General features: G+C 47.7%; 1 long non-coding RNA gene across 2 annotated transcripts in view; it reads right to left on the bottom strand.

Moving 5' to 3' along the window:
- Window positions 1-15467, bottom strand: part of LOC131405670 (uncharacterized) — a 110852-nt gene that overhangs the window by 3730 nt on the left and 91655 nt on the right. The window contains exons 3-7 of one of the 2 annotated variants that reach the window (XR_009220008.1): window positions 12269-12325; window positions 11933-12018; window positions 10901-11081; window positions 8658-8880; window positions 3235-4640 (exon numbers count right to left, since the gene is read on the bottom strand). This is a non-coding gene — a long non-coding RNA (uncharacterized LOC131405670). Of the gene's footprint in view, window positions 1-1648; window positions 4641-8657; window positions 8881-10900; window positions 11082-11932; window positions 12019-12268; window positions 12326-15467 lie in introns of those variants that run through there. The other variant, XR_009220007.1, reaches the window with a different exon arrangement.

The raw sequence follows: 15467 nt of genomic DNA, 5'->3' as shown, positions 1-15467 counted from the left end.
GAAAGGGTAGAGAGGAGCAGCCTGCATGCCAAATAGAGTAGTTTAGACATCATCACATTTAATCTTCTCAGTGACCCATAGAGATACCTATTATTTTCTCCACTGTACAGGTGAGAAATTGTACCTTAGAGAGGCTAATAACAAGAAACATGGTTAAGTGACAAAGGGAAGATTTGAACCCAGGTCTGTACAACTCCAATGCCAATGAAAATAAAGACACTACACCCAAGTTCAGCTCACTCTGTCCTCATATGGACCAAGTCACAGTATGTGTTACAGCTCCAGGGGCAGTCACCTGAGACAGAGAAAGATGAGAGACAGGAGGGACCAATCCCCAACAGGGATTCTGGAGCCCACAGAGCAACTCAGCTTGGTTTCAACCAAACCCAGGTTGAAAATTCTCAGGGAAACTGCAGGACCTACTGTGTTGCCGAAGTAGGGCACACCCCACTGAGGGCCGAAGAGCTGGGACTGGCTTCATCCCCAGGACACAGATTCAGTGGTGGATGGAAAAACATAGGTCATGCACAGGAACCAGAGATGCAACAGAACCTACTCCTTAAAAAGTCCTTAAACATAGAACAATGTCTTCTGTCTGCCTAAGTAAGTTAAAGGGTGAACTTGTCAATTTATATTACAAAGGTCTAATTTTCATAGTACATAAAGAGTTTCTACAAATCAACAAGAAAACGGCCAACAACTAAAAATAAATCAGACGAAGGCTACAATCAAAAAAGGATATGCAAATTGCTTTTAAACATAATAAAAAGATACTTAATCTCACTCATAAAAAGAGAAATGCAAACTGAAACTACCAGGAGATACCATTTTTAACCTTTCAGATTAGGAAAAATAAAAAAGTTTAATAACATAGTGTTGGCAAGAGTGGGGAAAACCAACAAGCTCATACTTTGCTGGTGGGAGTGTAAACTCATATAGCCTCACTGAATGGCACTAGATAGCATCTTCCAAAATTAAAAGTGCACATATTCTTGGACCCTGCGATTTGACTAGAGGATATACTTGCAGGTGTGTGAAGAGACAGATCTACACTGCAGAATTGGATGTAATTGCAAAAGACTGCTAGCAAACTAAATATCCATCCATAGTGAACTAAGTAAATTAAGCTGTACCCACACAATGGAACCCTCTGCGGCCATTAAAAATTGAATGAGGAAGTTATTTATGTACTGATGTGAAACAATCTTCAAGATCCACTGTAAAGTGAAAAAAAGCAATGTATAGAGCAATGCGCATCAGATGCTGCTGGAGCGGATGCTATGCTGGGTCCACCCAGATCCCCCAGCTGCCAAGAGTGTTGGAGGGACCCCAAGTCCCTCTCCAGGGGCTGCCCAAGGCTGAAGAGAGCTGCCTCACCAAAGATTATGCCCATATATAGTGACGGATCAGAGGCCTGCTCCCCTTACCCCAAATTGAGGCAACTCTGAAGGGCCATTCCGGCTCCAGAGCTCCCCGTGGGGCTGGCTGAGGCCACGGTTGTGATTGCATCACAGTTTAATCTCTCCCTCTGGTCAGTCCTGCTTCCCTCTCTCCCTCACAGATGTCATCGGCCCCAGTGCACTCCCAGTTAACTTCCTGCCCTGCAAATCTCCATCTCAGAGTCTGTTTCTATAGAACCATCCTGCTACTGCTACCATTTGTGGGGGTGGGAGGGAAAGGATTACCCATTTACATACTTGCTTAATTGTGCAAACAATATCTCTAGAAGGACACGCAAGAATCTGAAATACTAGTTGAAATACTAGTTAACTCTGGGGAGGAGAACTGGGGGGCAGAAGGTGGAAGGGTCAGGAGAAGAAGGAAGACTTTCCATGGTTTTCCCTTTTAGTGTTTTTGAAATTTGTATCATGAGCATATGTTACCTATTGAGAAAATAAATAAAGTAACAACGCCTTTAAGAAGCGAAGGCAGAGGATGTTTAATAAAACCTAACAGGTGGCCTCTTCCAGCCATTAGATAATCGCCAGTATTCAGCATGAAGCCTCTGCCAGGCTGACAACCTAGGTCATGGTACAAAAACCAGAGAGTTCAAGGTCACCCTCTGGCCTGCTGACATTGCAGGAAGGGTGTTACTTCTTGTCCATTTCAAACCCATCGAGATATCCTGGATCCAAGCCGGGCTGTGAAGAAGTGATTCTTGCAGGGCACCCTACTTGTGTGCTCCATGTTGTTTCCAAAGTGCAGAAATCACTGAGGAACCACAGGCCTTCTGTGCCAACCCAAATTCAGTCCAGAGGCCTGCAAAGTGCAGGGTAGTATTTGTCCTCTGGTCAGGAGCAGTTGATGAGGACAGGGCTGACCTTCCCACCAGGCCATTTCTGGGAAGACATTGGAATGCCTGGCCTCGCCCTGCCTTGGCGCTGCCGACCACCCAGCGATTCAACACATACTTGGGGGGTGCTGTTCCAGATGCTCCCTCCAAATAGAACTTCTGCCTCCACAATGAGCCAAGCCCTTGCTTTTAGATATTTCTTCCTCGTCCCATTTATGAATATAGTACTGAAACATTCCAAGTGAGATCAGAGGTGAATTTTTCAAGAACTGCTAAGTCAGCAAGAATGCAGTTGGCAAAAGGGGAGATTGGAAGTGGAGGCACTTCCCAGCTCTTGTAGATCCTGGGGGACCAGTAAACACATGATGCCAACAATTCTGGTCCTGGCCACACCATAAAATGCCTTTATGAGGCTTGACTCTTCTCCATATACTAGATCTCTCCCGGCTCCCAGACCTTTCTATACCCTTGCCCTCCTCCCACCCCATTCCTTGGCTGATACTGATTAAGCACACAATATTTTCTCCATTTTCACTCTGTTGGCAGCCATGTGCATTATCTAGAGGCACAGTCTGGGCAGCAGAGAGTTGAGACTGATGCTGTGAGTGGAGGTAGTGTTAACAGTGGAAAGTCATCTGGTCAACACTTCAGAGGCTTCCCCAGCAGGACTTCAGATCTTAGAAGCAGCCAAAGCCCTCCAGTGACATGAACCCCTTCTACCTCCTCCCATTTTGCCATAGAACGATGTCTAAAAAGCAGAACTGGTAAATGATGATTAGCAATAATCATAAAAACAATCCAGACATGTTGTACCCCCCCCCCAATGAAATCCTGGTCATGTAACTTTTTAAAAATTATAAGACTGCACCAGTGTAAAGTATTGTTTTGACTTCCTAGATTGGATTATTTCCTGCTGTTCATTTTTAGAAAGAAACATTTACCTGGTCATCTGGGGAACTTGGGTTATATTTGCAATTGGTCCCACCTCTTGTCTCTCAAGGATTGATAGCTGGAAGCCCGTCTCAGCAGACTTTCCTCCTCTTGATTTTGTTACTCCAAAGGAGTGTGATTGGTGGACATCCCACAAGAATTCCCTGCACACAGACAAAACATCGAATGGATTAGCTGATTCTCTAGTCCTTCAAGTAAAGGCACATATGTATATGCACACGTCTATACACATATACATGTATATATAAAGTGTCCAAGCTGCACACTTTAAATATGTGCAATTTATTGCATATCAATTCTACCTCAATAAAGCTGTAAATAATAATAACTTTTGCAGGAACTACGAAATAAAAATGGTGAGATTAGGTGTCCATTCCCCAAACACCTGGCCGGGCTCTCGCTGCCCAACCTCACTGTCATGTGTACCTCCACTCCAACTTGGCCGTGGCTGGTCTGACTGGTTAGCAGCTGGAGCTGAGGCCTTGACACCCGAGAACTTGACACCTGAGAAGGACCACAGGTTTGAGCAGCAGCAGTCACAGTCCGACACTCTGATGGGGAGACTCTCTTCCTGCCATTTAACCTGCTCAGTGATGGACTAATCGTAAGAAATAAATACAAGGAAAGTCTCGTGGGGTGTCTCAGGCGCCGATGACAGCTGCACGAAAACCTGCTGTGGTTATGAGAAGTTCAACGTGGTCAGCTCCTCGCTCGCTCATTTCAGGCCCAAAGCCCACATTACCTCCTTTTATAAGCTTTAATATCCCTCGGAAATGTTCTCCCTTTACATTCTCCATCTCTTCCCTGGAACATCTCCAGAGGGGTCTGTGATTGGGTTGCATACAAGTTTCTGAGCTTGCAACTTCCTTTTGGTCATAAATCACCTCTTACACACTCACTTTTTCCTTCTCATTGTTCTTCGGTATTAATAGCCCCAAATCCCGGGAGCATTTGAGAACTGTTCCAATTTTGGTTTGAAAATCAATTTGGAAGCTAGTGGTTGGCTTTGCTCAGACTTCCAATCCTTCTAAGAAGGTCAGTTCCTACAAATTAGCCAAATCAGGGATGGGGGCCCGGCCTGGTGAACTTCCCCATTTTAAAGTCTCACTGTTTCATCTTGAAATGCTAGATGCCTTGGTCTCAGTGTTTTTCTTTAACTGTGTCTCTAAAATTAAAATGTTAACTCTGGGGATAAAAAACCTAATGCCTTCTGTTGTGTGATCTGGTGGATAATTTAAAAAAATAGTTCATTTCAGGATAGGTCAAATTCTATTACGAAAGCAGAATAAATACGAAATCCATTTGTGTTTGTTAAAAGGCTCTGATATTCTTCTCAATTTTTTGGAAACATCTTTCTTCTAAATAAGTTCTGCTTCCTCCATAGGCTGCTGACCTCCTGCAGGGAAAGTGAGAAAGTGTCAGATCTCATCAAATGCTGACAGGGCAGGGCTCCCCCCGAGATGGGAGCAGGGATCCTCTGCCAGCTAACAGGTCTGCCCCCTACATCAGACAGCTGGAATATGCATTCAGGGATAAAGGAAACAGATCGTTGGTTGGGATTCCTTGGGAAGACAAAAGAGGAGCCCCTCACATATAGCACATTGACTTAAGCGGCCTGCACCCCAAACCAGAGCAGGAAATGGAACTGATGATGCTCAAGCCTAGAGGCTGACACCAAGCCAGGAGGGACTCAGCCAAGGTCACCGAGGTTGGCAAGCAGGCCTTCTACAGAGGGAAGATGAGGGCACAGTGTCCACCAGCTCCTCAGTGACCACCAGCCTCCCAACTCCAGAGGTGGCCTGCCTGGCATCCTCTGGCCTGATCCAAGGCCTGTCTGAGCACACCTGTGAATGTTAAGCTAGAGCCCAAGTTTGAAAGACATGACTTTTCCTTTCTCTACCTCCTTCAGCCCTATTCCAGCCTCTGATGCTGGAGTCAGGTTTTTCATCTTTCCTTGCACAGTTAGTTAGGGGCCAGCTGGTGGGCACCCACAGCATGTGCCCCCTGACTGACCTCCAAGCCAGCCCTCTGTGCCACGGCCACAGGCTCCCACCCCTCAGCCAAAGGTGGGGCTCAGGTATGGCAGAATGAATGATTTATTTAGGAGTGGCTCCCTAACGCTCTCTCTCTGAGACATCATCAACATTTTAAGAGGCTGATAAAGTCTCCTGCATCTGGGGATGGAGGCTATTAATCTATTCATTAGGGTGAGACAATGTGTCTTTTGAACCCGATACATCCAACTGTGGAAGAGAACAAAGCCTGACAATTACAGACAGAGACCGGCAAAGAACATCTGCTCCCATGACGTCAGGACTTCTTCCAGGCGGCTCACAAAGCACCGGAGTGCTCCCTCCTGCCCCCACGGAGTGGGATCCCTGTTGGAGCAAAGTGTTAATAAGAAGCTAATATTTCCTCAGTCCTCGCTTTGTACAGCGCACCATGCAAAGCATTGTGAATGCACTATCTGACTGACTGCTCACAACAACACTAAGAAGGATTGAGTATTTTTATCTCCATCCTACGAATGGGGGAACTGAGGCTCAGAACGACTAAGTGATCTGCCTAGAGGAATACAGCCAGTAAACAGCAGAGCAGGACTCCATCCCGGCCCCTGGCTCCCAAGCCCAAGCTCCTCTGCACCGCTCTGCATCCATCCCTGGAGAGGACTGCAGGGGGACACCTGGGACACAGCTCAGGGAGGCCTCCTGGCAGCAGTTCTATTCACGAACTTCGGAAGAGCTCACACACCGGGTCGTTTGTCCCGTGTTCCCCAGACAGCATCCCAGGTCTGCGCTGGGTGAGATGGGATGCTGCAGGTTAGCCAATCAAGAATCCAGAAAGGCGGGCCCTGTTGATATGACCAAAGCCGACACTCAGATCCAGGCCCACTGCCCTGAAATCCAGCACTGCTTGTAAAGCTTGTCTACAAAGGCTTCTACACTGGTTACTAACAAACTCCCAGATCGTTGATCTCTGAATTGCTGGGATATCATGCTGGTCATCAAGGGAAAGTTTGCAGAGTACCCATGCCTATTTACGGATTGGAAGTTCCTCTCTGCTGGACTTGAACTCGCCCCTGTGAAGCCCCAGGACCTCTAATTCTGAAGAGGAGTTAGTGGTGTGGGTCTCCAGGCTCAAGCACAACATGCTGCCTCCCCAGCGTAGGTGAGGGTGAGGACTTATGTTGTCCTCCTTCCTCCCTGGGCCTCCAGGGGCCACAGCCAGAGACAGGCCTAGAGCCATGCATGCACCTCCATGCAGGAGGCTGTTCACTGAGAACTCCCAGGCTCCCTGCTGGCCGCCTTTTCTGCTAGCAGCCAGAGTACCTGAGAGTTCAGGCCCCTACAAGCAGCCCTCAACTAATGACAGGCGGTGGCATGGGAATCAATATCCCTACTTCACCACTCAGGGAGGACAACTCTGAGGCGTGGTCTGCATCAGCTCACTGAGTGCCCCGATGGGACTGACATCCAGTTGCCCAAGGGGGAACTTCTCCATTATGTCCCCTTATTTGGTGTCCTTCCCTTCCTTTCTCTGTCTTGCATCCCTACTCCCTGTCAGTGTTCCTAGATCACCTCCCCACAAACTACTTGTGCTTAAATCCCCGTCTTAGGGTCTGCCCCTAGGAGAACCCAATCCAGCTCCTATCCAGAAGTGTCCTTTCCCCGCTCCAGCCCCCGGAGAATCTGCTTTATGCCCCTCTTCTTAGGATGCACGGCAGCAGTGAGTGGTCAGGCTGTGGAGAAGGTAGACCTGGATTTGGATCTCAGGAAGGTTCCATACAGGTTGTGTGATCCTGTCACAGCCTCAGTTTTCTCAAAGGTAAAATGACAATGACAGTGCATGGACATCACAGAACGGGTGTGATATGTGTGTATGACAAGAATTTAGCACTGTGCCTGGCCCACAGCGAGCGGTCACCAAAGGGTAGCTGCCATTATTATTACCGTTACTATATTGAATTAGAATTATATTGAATTATTATTATTGTATTAGGATAACCCAAGCACTTGTCTTCCCTCAGTCACTGAGCTGCGACTTCCTTGAGGCCACAGACCACGTGTGTTTCCTCTCTGCCTCCCCTCTCACAGAGCTGATGCTCATTATGTACCTGTTGCATTAAATTGCTTTGTGTAATCTTCGCATTTCCTATTCCTGGGTGAAAGCAAGAGCGGCGTGCCAATCACCCTGTGTTTCCGGCGTAGGGAGCAGAGCCCTAAAGCGCTTCCTGCCTCGTTGACTTCTTCAGCTCTTGTTTGCTGCTCTGTGAGCCCATGGGCTGGACCAGGCAGCTGTGAGTCACCTCCCGGGTCATGATTTCACTCTTCGTACATGAGAAAATGCATTTGTACAGCAAATGCCTCAAGAACAACATCTGTGTTTATCCAAGTGTGTGTTCCTGTATGCCAGGCCCATAGTAGGTGCTCGATAAATGTTTGCCAAGTGACTGACATAATCTGATATGAGGGTGCCAAATGGCACCAGGCAGCTGCTCTGGGGACTCCCATCACTGACAACTGGATGTGGCCAGAGTCTGACTAGGCTGATTTTCCAGAGAAGACATTTCAGAAATCAGAAGGTAAAGATCATCACTACTTTGGTAACTTTGCCCTCCTAGATAGATTTTACAGATGTCGGGTTACGTTTAATGTTTCTGGGTGTATAAATAGCTCATATTCAGTTTCCAAACCATAAGTCTTGAAGCTTCTCTCCCCGAGTTTTGATGATTTGGCCATTATGATAAAATCTCTGGCCCCTTGTTAACATCAATATTGATTAGCTGAGATTTTAAACACCTGACTAGGAATTACCTCCACCCCCATCATGACTGCTCACGAGGTGTTAAGACATCTTGGAGTGTGGACGGGGCCACTTCTTGGCCCTGGGCCGCTCCACTGTTTGACTCTTCCACTGGCCGCTACAACCTGCAGAGGGGCCAGGACTGTGTCTTCACACCCCAGAGATTTAAAAATAGGTTCTGTGCTTAGGAAGGAGCTGTCACCAAGTCCATGCACTCAATTCCACAAGTGAGACTAGGGCCATCCTCAAACCTTGTCAGAATCTATAGATTTAGATTGCCCATAAAACAGTTCTAAACTCCAGCTGCGTATCAGCATCAGCTGGGAGTCTTGGACCTCCTCTGACTCATTAGTTCAGAATATCGGAGCTTGGGAGGCAGCATGGGGATTAAGTAGATGCCCGGGTGCCTGTAATGCACAGCCAGGCAGAGTTGAAACCCACTGCTGTAAAGAAAGGATGAAAGTTCAACCATTTCCTAGAAAAGAGTAGATTAGAAACAGCAGCTTAGAAGATGGAAGGAGAAATGGTAAGAAGTAGGTGTACCAAGTATATCAAGAAGTGACAGGAAAGAGAGAAGAATGATGGAAATCAAAGAGAATTTTAAAAATACCTTTGTCTTAGGCCATTAAATATAGGGGAGCCACCCTCTTCTCCATGCTCCACGGCATGTCGGACAGGCCTCAGCAGAGCACTTGCCAAATTGAATCGTGTCCACTTTCTTGATCTTAATTTTAGATCGTGAGCTCCTGGTGGGAAGGGACAAGGTTTGACTCGTCTCTCTGCTTTCTGGTGCCTGGCATCACATTAGGACAAAGAAGGAGGTGATGCAATGTCTGTAGAGTGAGGGAAACAATGAACAGGACTTCCCCTCATGGATGCCCCTGAGGACATTACTGTTTCAAAAAAGACAATAAATGTGCTTTGCCAACTGGACAGAACTTTAAAATGACAGGGCTTTTTATGGCCCTCAGTCACTCATTCTAAGATGTTTACTTGGCACTTACTCTGAGTGCTAGACGCCAAACAGTGCTTTTAGGAGGATACAGAGCTGAAGACACATAGGATGCAGACACGTGGAGACAAGGCCACTGAGGCTCCGAGATGGAAAAGCATGGGGCATGTTTCAGAACCAATGAGACGAACTAAAGGTCAGGGTGCAGGTGATGGGCACAAAGCCGAAATACGGAAGAAGCAAAATGCTGCTCCATGTACTCCTTTGAAGGAGGCAGACAAGGTGCAACACCCATTAGAAAGATTTCCTTCCCTAATGATTATACTTTTTCAAAATCTGCTCTCAGGGCTGATATTCTACATTCTGGGAATTGCATTCATGGTAAATCTTATTCCCATAATTCTGGATAAGCAAGACATTGTTAGAGCTATTCTTCCCACCAAACTCCTTCCTCCCTTCACGCTGGTCAGCACCCTCTGTACCCTCAGTCCTCCAAATTCAGCAAGGTGGAACAAGCGGAAGAGCTTTCCTTTTCCTAATAAGCAGCACCTACAATCCCCAGATCCCTCACCACTCTCAGCTGGGCTCCTGAACCATGAAGGCTCCTGCCCCCAAACTCGCTCTGATTTCCTAAACAACAGGCTTCTACTAGAAATCAAAGCTTTTCCTAAATCTTCCCAGAGCCTTCATGTCCCAAAGTAAGGACCCCAGTTTTCGGCCGTGGCTGTAAGTTGGTCCCCACTTCCAGAAGTTCTCCAAGACTACAGGAAAACATCTGGGGAGCAGAGGGATCTAGGCCAGGAGTGACTGGAATTGGATTTCAATCCTCACTTTCAACCTGCTGAGTTCTTCCTGAACATAAGCTCTTTATGTGAAAGATATCTGAAGACAGGCGATCACTGGGGTATTTTGCTGAAAAACCACACCACTATTTCCTGGTCTAAAATGCACAGATTACTGAAAATAGCCCTCTAATAAATGGAGAAGTTTTGCTCTCCATGGTTCAGTGCACTTAAATATAGAGTCTCGCCAGATCCCTAGAGTAGGGGCTGTTTCCCGCATTTTATAGATGGGACACTGAGATGGAGGAGTCATAAGAGCTGGCCAGGGTCCCAATGAAATGATGACAAAGCAAGTCCAAGATCCCAGAGTCAGGACCGGCCTGGTGGCGTAGCAGTTAAGTTCGCGCCCTCCGCTTCAGCGGCCCGGGGTTGGTCAGCTCTGATCCTGGGCGTGGACCTACTCACCGCCCATTAAGCCATGCTGAGGCGGTGTCCCACATAGAGCAACTAGCAGGACCTACAACTAGGATATACAGCCACGTACTGAGAATTTGGGGAGAAAAAAGAGAAAGAGGAAGATTGACAACAGATGTTAGCTCAGGGCCAATCTTCCTCAGGGGGAAAAAAAAACAAGATCCCAGTGTCCTAGATGTTCCACGGAAGGACCTTGTGTGACCTACAGTTCACCTCTGTCGCCAGTTCATGGCACATGAGTAATGTTATGTACTTATGGAGTCCAGACACACAGCTGGAGTTTCACTGAGCAGTGACGGCACCCACAGTGGGTTTAAAGCACTCTGTGTCTTCAAAGAATATACACATTAGAGGGGGAGAGAAAAGTACCCAAATAACCATCCTATAGAGCAGAACCTATTAAAGGTTCCATGCGACCTCAAAGTGTAGGCCCCTGAGGAGAGTGAGAGCCCACATTCCATCACGTGGAGCAGAGAGGGCTAATGAAAGCTCAGAAGTCTTGGAAGCAGGACTTGAGGATGGATCTGATACTTTTTTAAAAAAGAATAACAAGAGTGTTTAAGAAAATTGGATATCAAAAAAAGTCATTCATAATCCTACTTCCCACTGCAGTGGAGTATCCATTCCAGATTGGTCCAAACTCACCACGGGGACTCAGACATATTCGGGCATGTCTGGAGAGATGTAGGCAGGCCACCAGGGGCCTTCTTGCAGAGCATCAGACATGACATGCTGGATCAATAACAAAGCCAGGGTGGTCAGAATGATGAGTCTGCCATGGCACCTGTCCTTTGGATTGAGTCCCAGTCCAGCCTGCCATGGATACCTATTTAAGCAGCAAAGAGCAGTTTCATTAAAATCACATGTCCATAGCTCTGCAGAGAACGCAAAGTTTCTAGCAACAGAGATGGAGGACCCAAGGGCTGACTCTTGAGGTCTTTGGCTCAAGTGACTAGTCAACACCACTTACTAAGACCCAGCACTCAGGAGGAGAAGCTTTGGTGAGAAACACATTCAGGTGTGGACATCATGGGAGTTCCTGGGAACAAAGCATCAGGTGGCATTCTGCAAGGGCAGGGGGATGTGAGCTGGGGCCCAGGCGAAAGCTCCTGCCTCTCCTGGGAGCCAACATTGAAGCTGCACAGTGGGTGCTGGTGGAAGGAAGTAGAATGTGTAGAGAGGGAACTGGAGGACACCCAGACGAGTTCGCTTCAAGGGCAGAGGAGAAGAGACTTCACAGCGTTTGGGGGAGGAGCTGGTAAGACAGAGACCAAGGGTGCAGTGAGGCCTAAGGACGAGGTGAGGCAGGTTGAAAGCAGCAAGATGGCAAAGAGGAGGAGGGGCAGGAGAGCCAGGGGAAGGTCACTCGTGCCCTCCACAGGAAGAGCCAGGATTCGAACTTGGGTCTGCTGGCCCCAGACCCAGGGCTCTCCCACTGGCCTCATCACACTGGACCATGCGGATCCATGAATGGCCCTCGTGTCGGACGCAGGCGGGCTGGCTGGAGCTGCATCATCCCAGACACAGAATGACGATTAACGGTTACCAGAACAGAAAGAGTCTGGTGTCATACGGAAGCTTTCTTCCTTCTTCCAACATGAGCTGCAGGCCCTCTGGGGGCTTCAGCGACTGCTTCTGCAGCAGAGTCTTTACGTTAAACAAATAAATACTGCTTACCTCCTCTGGCAGAGTTCTTGGTGGTGCCTCCTCAGCGGTGAGCTGAGCTGGTGGCCTGAGGACTGCTGGAAACCTCATTTCATGAGCTGCAGATGGCAAATAAACATCAGAAGGGATGCTCAGCCTTTCTAGTGATTAGAGAAATGCAACTTAAAACCAGCACGAGACATTGTGTTTTCCCTAGCAGATTGACAAAATGAAGAAGCTTGATGAAACCCCACAATAGCAGGGACGTGTCACATGGACACGTACACACTCTAAGTGGAAGATAACTAGTGGAGGGTACGATCTTTTGGGAGGGCACCATCTATCAGAAATGTAAACGCACTTACTTACCCTTTGCTCTAGCAATTCCACCTTCAGGCATCTGTCCTAGAGAATGTTCATTGCAACCTGTAAAGTTAAAAATTCAGAGAGCAACTACACGTTCATCAGTAGAGCACGGTTTAAACGTACTGTGGTATATCCCTACTGTTGTATGTAGCTGTTGAGGAGAATGAGGCAGGTCTCCATGCTGACATGAAACAAAGGGCCAGGATTTATGCTGAAGTGGAAAGGGCTAGGTGAAGTTGTGAGACGATGTGTGTGATATGACTCATTATTGTTTCTATAACGAAATATATCTGTGTGCCTATAGAAACAGTACCAGGAAGAGACACGCCAATCACCAATCAGTTGATACTGGTTACTCCTTGAGAGGAGCATGAGAGAAGGGAAGGAAAGGAAGGTGACTCTTTAACTTCATGTACTTTCGTGCTGTTGGCATTTTTACAACCAGGCTGTGGGATTTAATGTCTAGAAGACGGCATTCCACTTTCCTTGGACAGAAAAATCCCAGCCTGCTCATCTTCCCCAAGGCTGCCAGCTCAGGACTGGTAACCATGGCCACCTGAGGCCTGGAGACTCCAGGAGGACACATTGTAGGGCCATTCCTAAGCAACAGCTATCATCCCCATTATTATCCCTGATGTATTAAGGGCAAGTCAACCTTTGGCAGTTTAGAGCTGCTCACAGCTACCTGGGCAAAGGTAGTCTTGCTTCTCTCACACCCTGTCTGCCTGCCCAGGTGAAGAAGGGAGGCAGCCTGCAGGAGCTGCATTTCTGGAGGCATGAGAAGCTAGTGAGGGAGCAAAGTGACTCCTGGGGTGTGCCTCTTCCTATAGGAAACAGCACGGGGACAGGCATTCGGGACCAGGGGCACATGCACACTCTCTCACACATTTCAGTCAAGGCTGACCATCAGCCTCATTCTTGCGGTCCAGTCCGGCCCTGGGACTGGCAAAGCTAGGGGCATTCCAGGCTCTGAACCTTGAAGCTCAGGCTCCCTGCTCCGGGTTCTATCCAACATAGCTCAGACTCACACTGAAAAAACATGGCCAACAATTCTTGAGTGCTTTTTCTGTATCAAGCACACTTCTGAGTCCTTGCTACAAACCATGGGCGGTGGACCAGCAGCATCAGCATCACCCGGGAGCTTATTAGGGATGCAGCCTCTCAGTCCCCACCAGCTGAATCAGAAGCTGCATTTTAACGGGACACAAGCAATTCATGTGACATTGAAGCACTGTCCTGAGCAGCTGAATCTATTCATTCACTGTCCTGTCCTGACTTGAGAAGCACTGTCCTTAGTAGCTGAATCTATTCATTCAGTTAATTCCTCAACAACTCTCTGAATCCCATCATTATCATCCTCATTTTGCGTCTGAAGGTTAAGTAACTTGTCTTAGGTCACACGGCTAGTAATTCCTATAGGTGGGGTTCTGCCTGTAGAACCAGCACTATCAGCCACCACAGCACAATGCTGACTGCGAAGATCCCGGAGAACAGCTTAACTTTATACCTGTCCAAATGGCAGAGGGCTTAGGACACTAGTGAGGAATAAAGTCAACTTTGCCAAGACTGGACTGATCCCCAAATTATAGAACTGGAGAACAAAGTAGCAGTTGCCAGGGGCTAGGGAGGGAGCTGGGTCGGGGTGGGGTCATTGTGGTGACGGAACTGTTCCCTATCTCGATTGTACCATCATCAATATCCTGGTTATGATAATTTTCTGTGGTTTTGCAAGATGTTATCATTGTGGGAAACTGGGTTAACCAGGCAGAGGATCTCTCTGTTTTATTTCTTACAACAGCATTTGAATCTCAAAAAGTTTTTAATTAAAAAAAACCAGGGCCGGCCCGGTGGCGCAAGCGGTTAAGTGCGCGCGCTCCGCTGCGGCGGCCCGGGGTTCGCTGGTTTGGATCCCGGGCGCGCACCGACGCACTGCTTGGTAAGCCATGCTGTGGCGGCGTCCCATATAAAGTGGAGGAGGATGGGCACGGATGTTAGCCCAGGGCCGTCTTCCTCAGCAAAAAAGGAGGAGGATTGGCGGATGTTAGCTCAGGGCCGATCTCCTCACAAAAAAAAAAAAAAAAAAAAAAAAAAAACCAAACGCCTTCTCCAGAGCTAAAATTTCCCCAGCTTAGGACCTCGCTAAATGAGCCAAAGTTAAATTTTATGCATATGGACCAGAAGTGCTGTTTTGATTAAAATATGCACAATTAAAGGCCTGGGGAGTGGGGGGGAGGTGACCAATACCAAGTGCAGCTATGTAATGAAACCGTTTGTGCCTCAATACTTAATTCTCCTTAGTTCCAGAATGCCGGCTTACAACACACACACACACACACACACACACACACACACACACACATGTACCTCCCAAAAACACAGCCTGTCTGTGGGTCATTTAGAAGGAAATAATCTCATAAGGCAGTATTGATGGAAAAGAACAAAACATGAGGGCTCCAAAGTGGGAAAACATTCTTGGCTTGCAGCAGGACGAGAAGAGCATCCTCTTGGCTGGAGTTGACTTTTAAGAGCAAAGAGCCAAACCAGAATCCTGCTCTTCACAGAATGTCTTAGGAAGGGAATTATCTGGTTGTTAGATGGGTGCACATATGGTAATGTCAATTAACAGTCTGCAAAAATACGCGGCCAACGATGAACCCCAAAGCTCTGTCTGTGTGTGTGTGATTGTGTGTATTGCATACTTCTTTTTTTTTTTGGTGAGGAAGATCAGCCCTGAGCTAACATCCTGCTGAATCCTCCTCTTTTTTGCTGAGGAAGGCCAGCTCTGAGCTAACATCTATTATCTATCCTCCTCCTTTTTTTTTCCCCCCCAAAGCCCCCAGTAGATAGTTGTATGTCATAGTTGCACATCCTTCTAGTTGCTGTATGTGGGATGCGGCCTCAGCATGGCCGGATAAGCGGTGCGTTGGTGCGCGCCCGGGATCGAACCCGGGCCGCCAGCAGCGGAGCACGCGCACTTAACCGCTAAGCCACGGGGCCGGCCCTATCGCATACTTCTGATTGAAGCTAATGATTGGTTCAGGTAACCTGAATTAGGCGTTTTTGTAAAAGGCTAGAAGGTTCTACAGGGAGGAGAGGGCTTCCCTGGAGATTGGCTCATCAGGCTAACGCATCCTTCCAGCTGGCTGTTGCCTACGGCAGCCTGCTTGTGGCTGCAGCCGGCTAGTAGGTGTTGCTACCACTC

The sequence above is a fragment of the Diceros bicornis genome, chromosome 1, assembly GCF_020826845.1.
Source record: "Diceros bicornis minor isolate mBicDic1 chromosome 1, mDicBic1.mat.cur, whole genome shotgun sequence".
NCBI lineage: Eukaryota > Metazoa > Chordata > Mammalia > Perissodactyla > Rhinocerotidae > Diceros > Diceros bicornis.
Note: the sequence above shows the minus strand (reverse complement) of the source record. Positions and strands in the feature narration are given on the sequence as shown.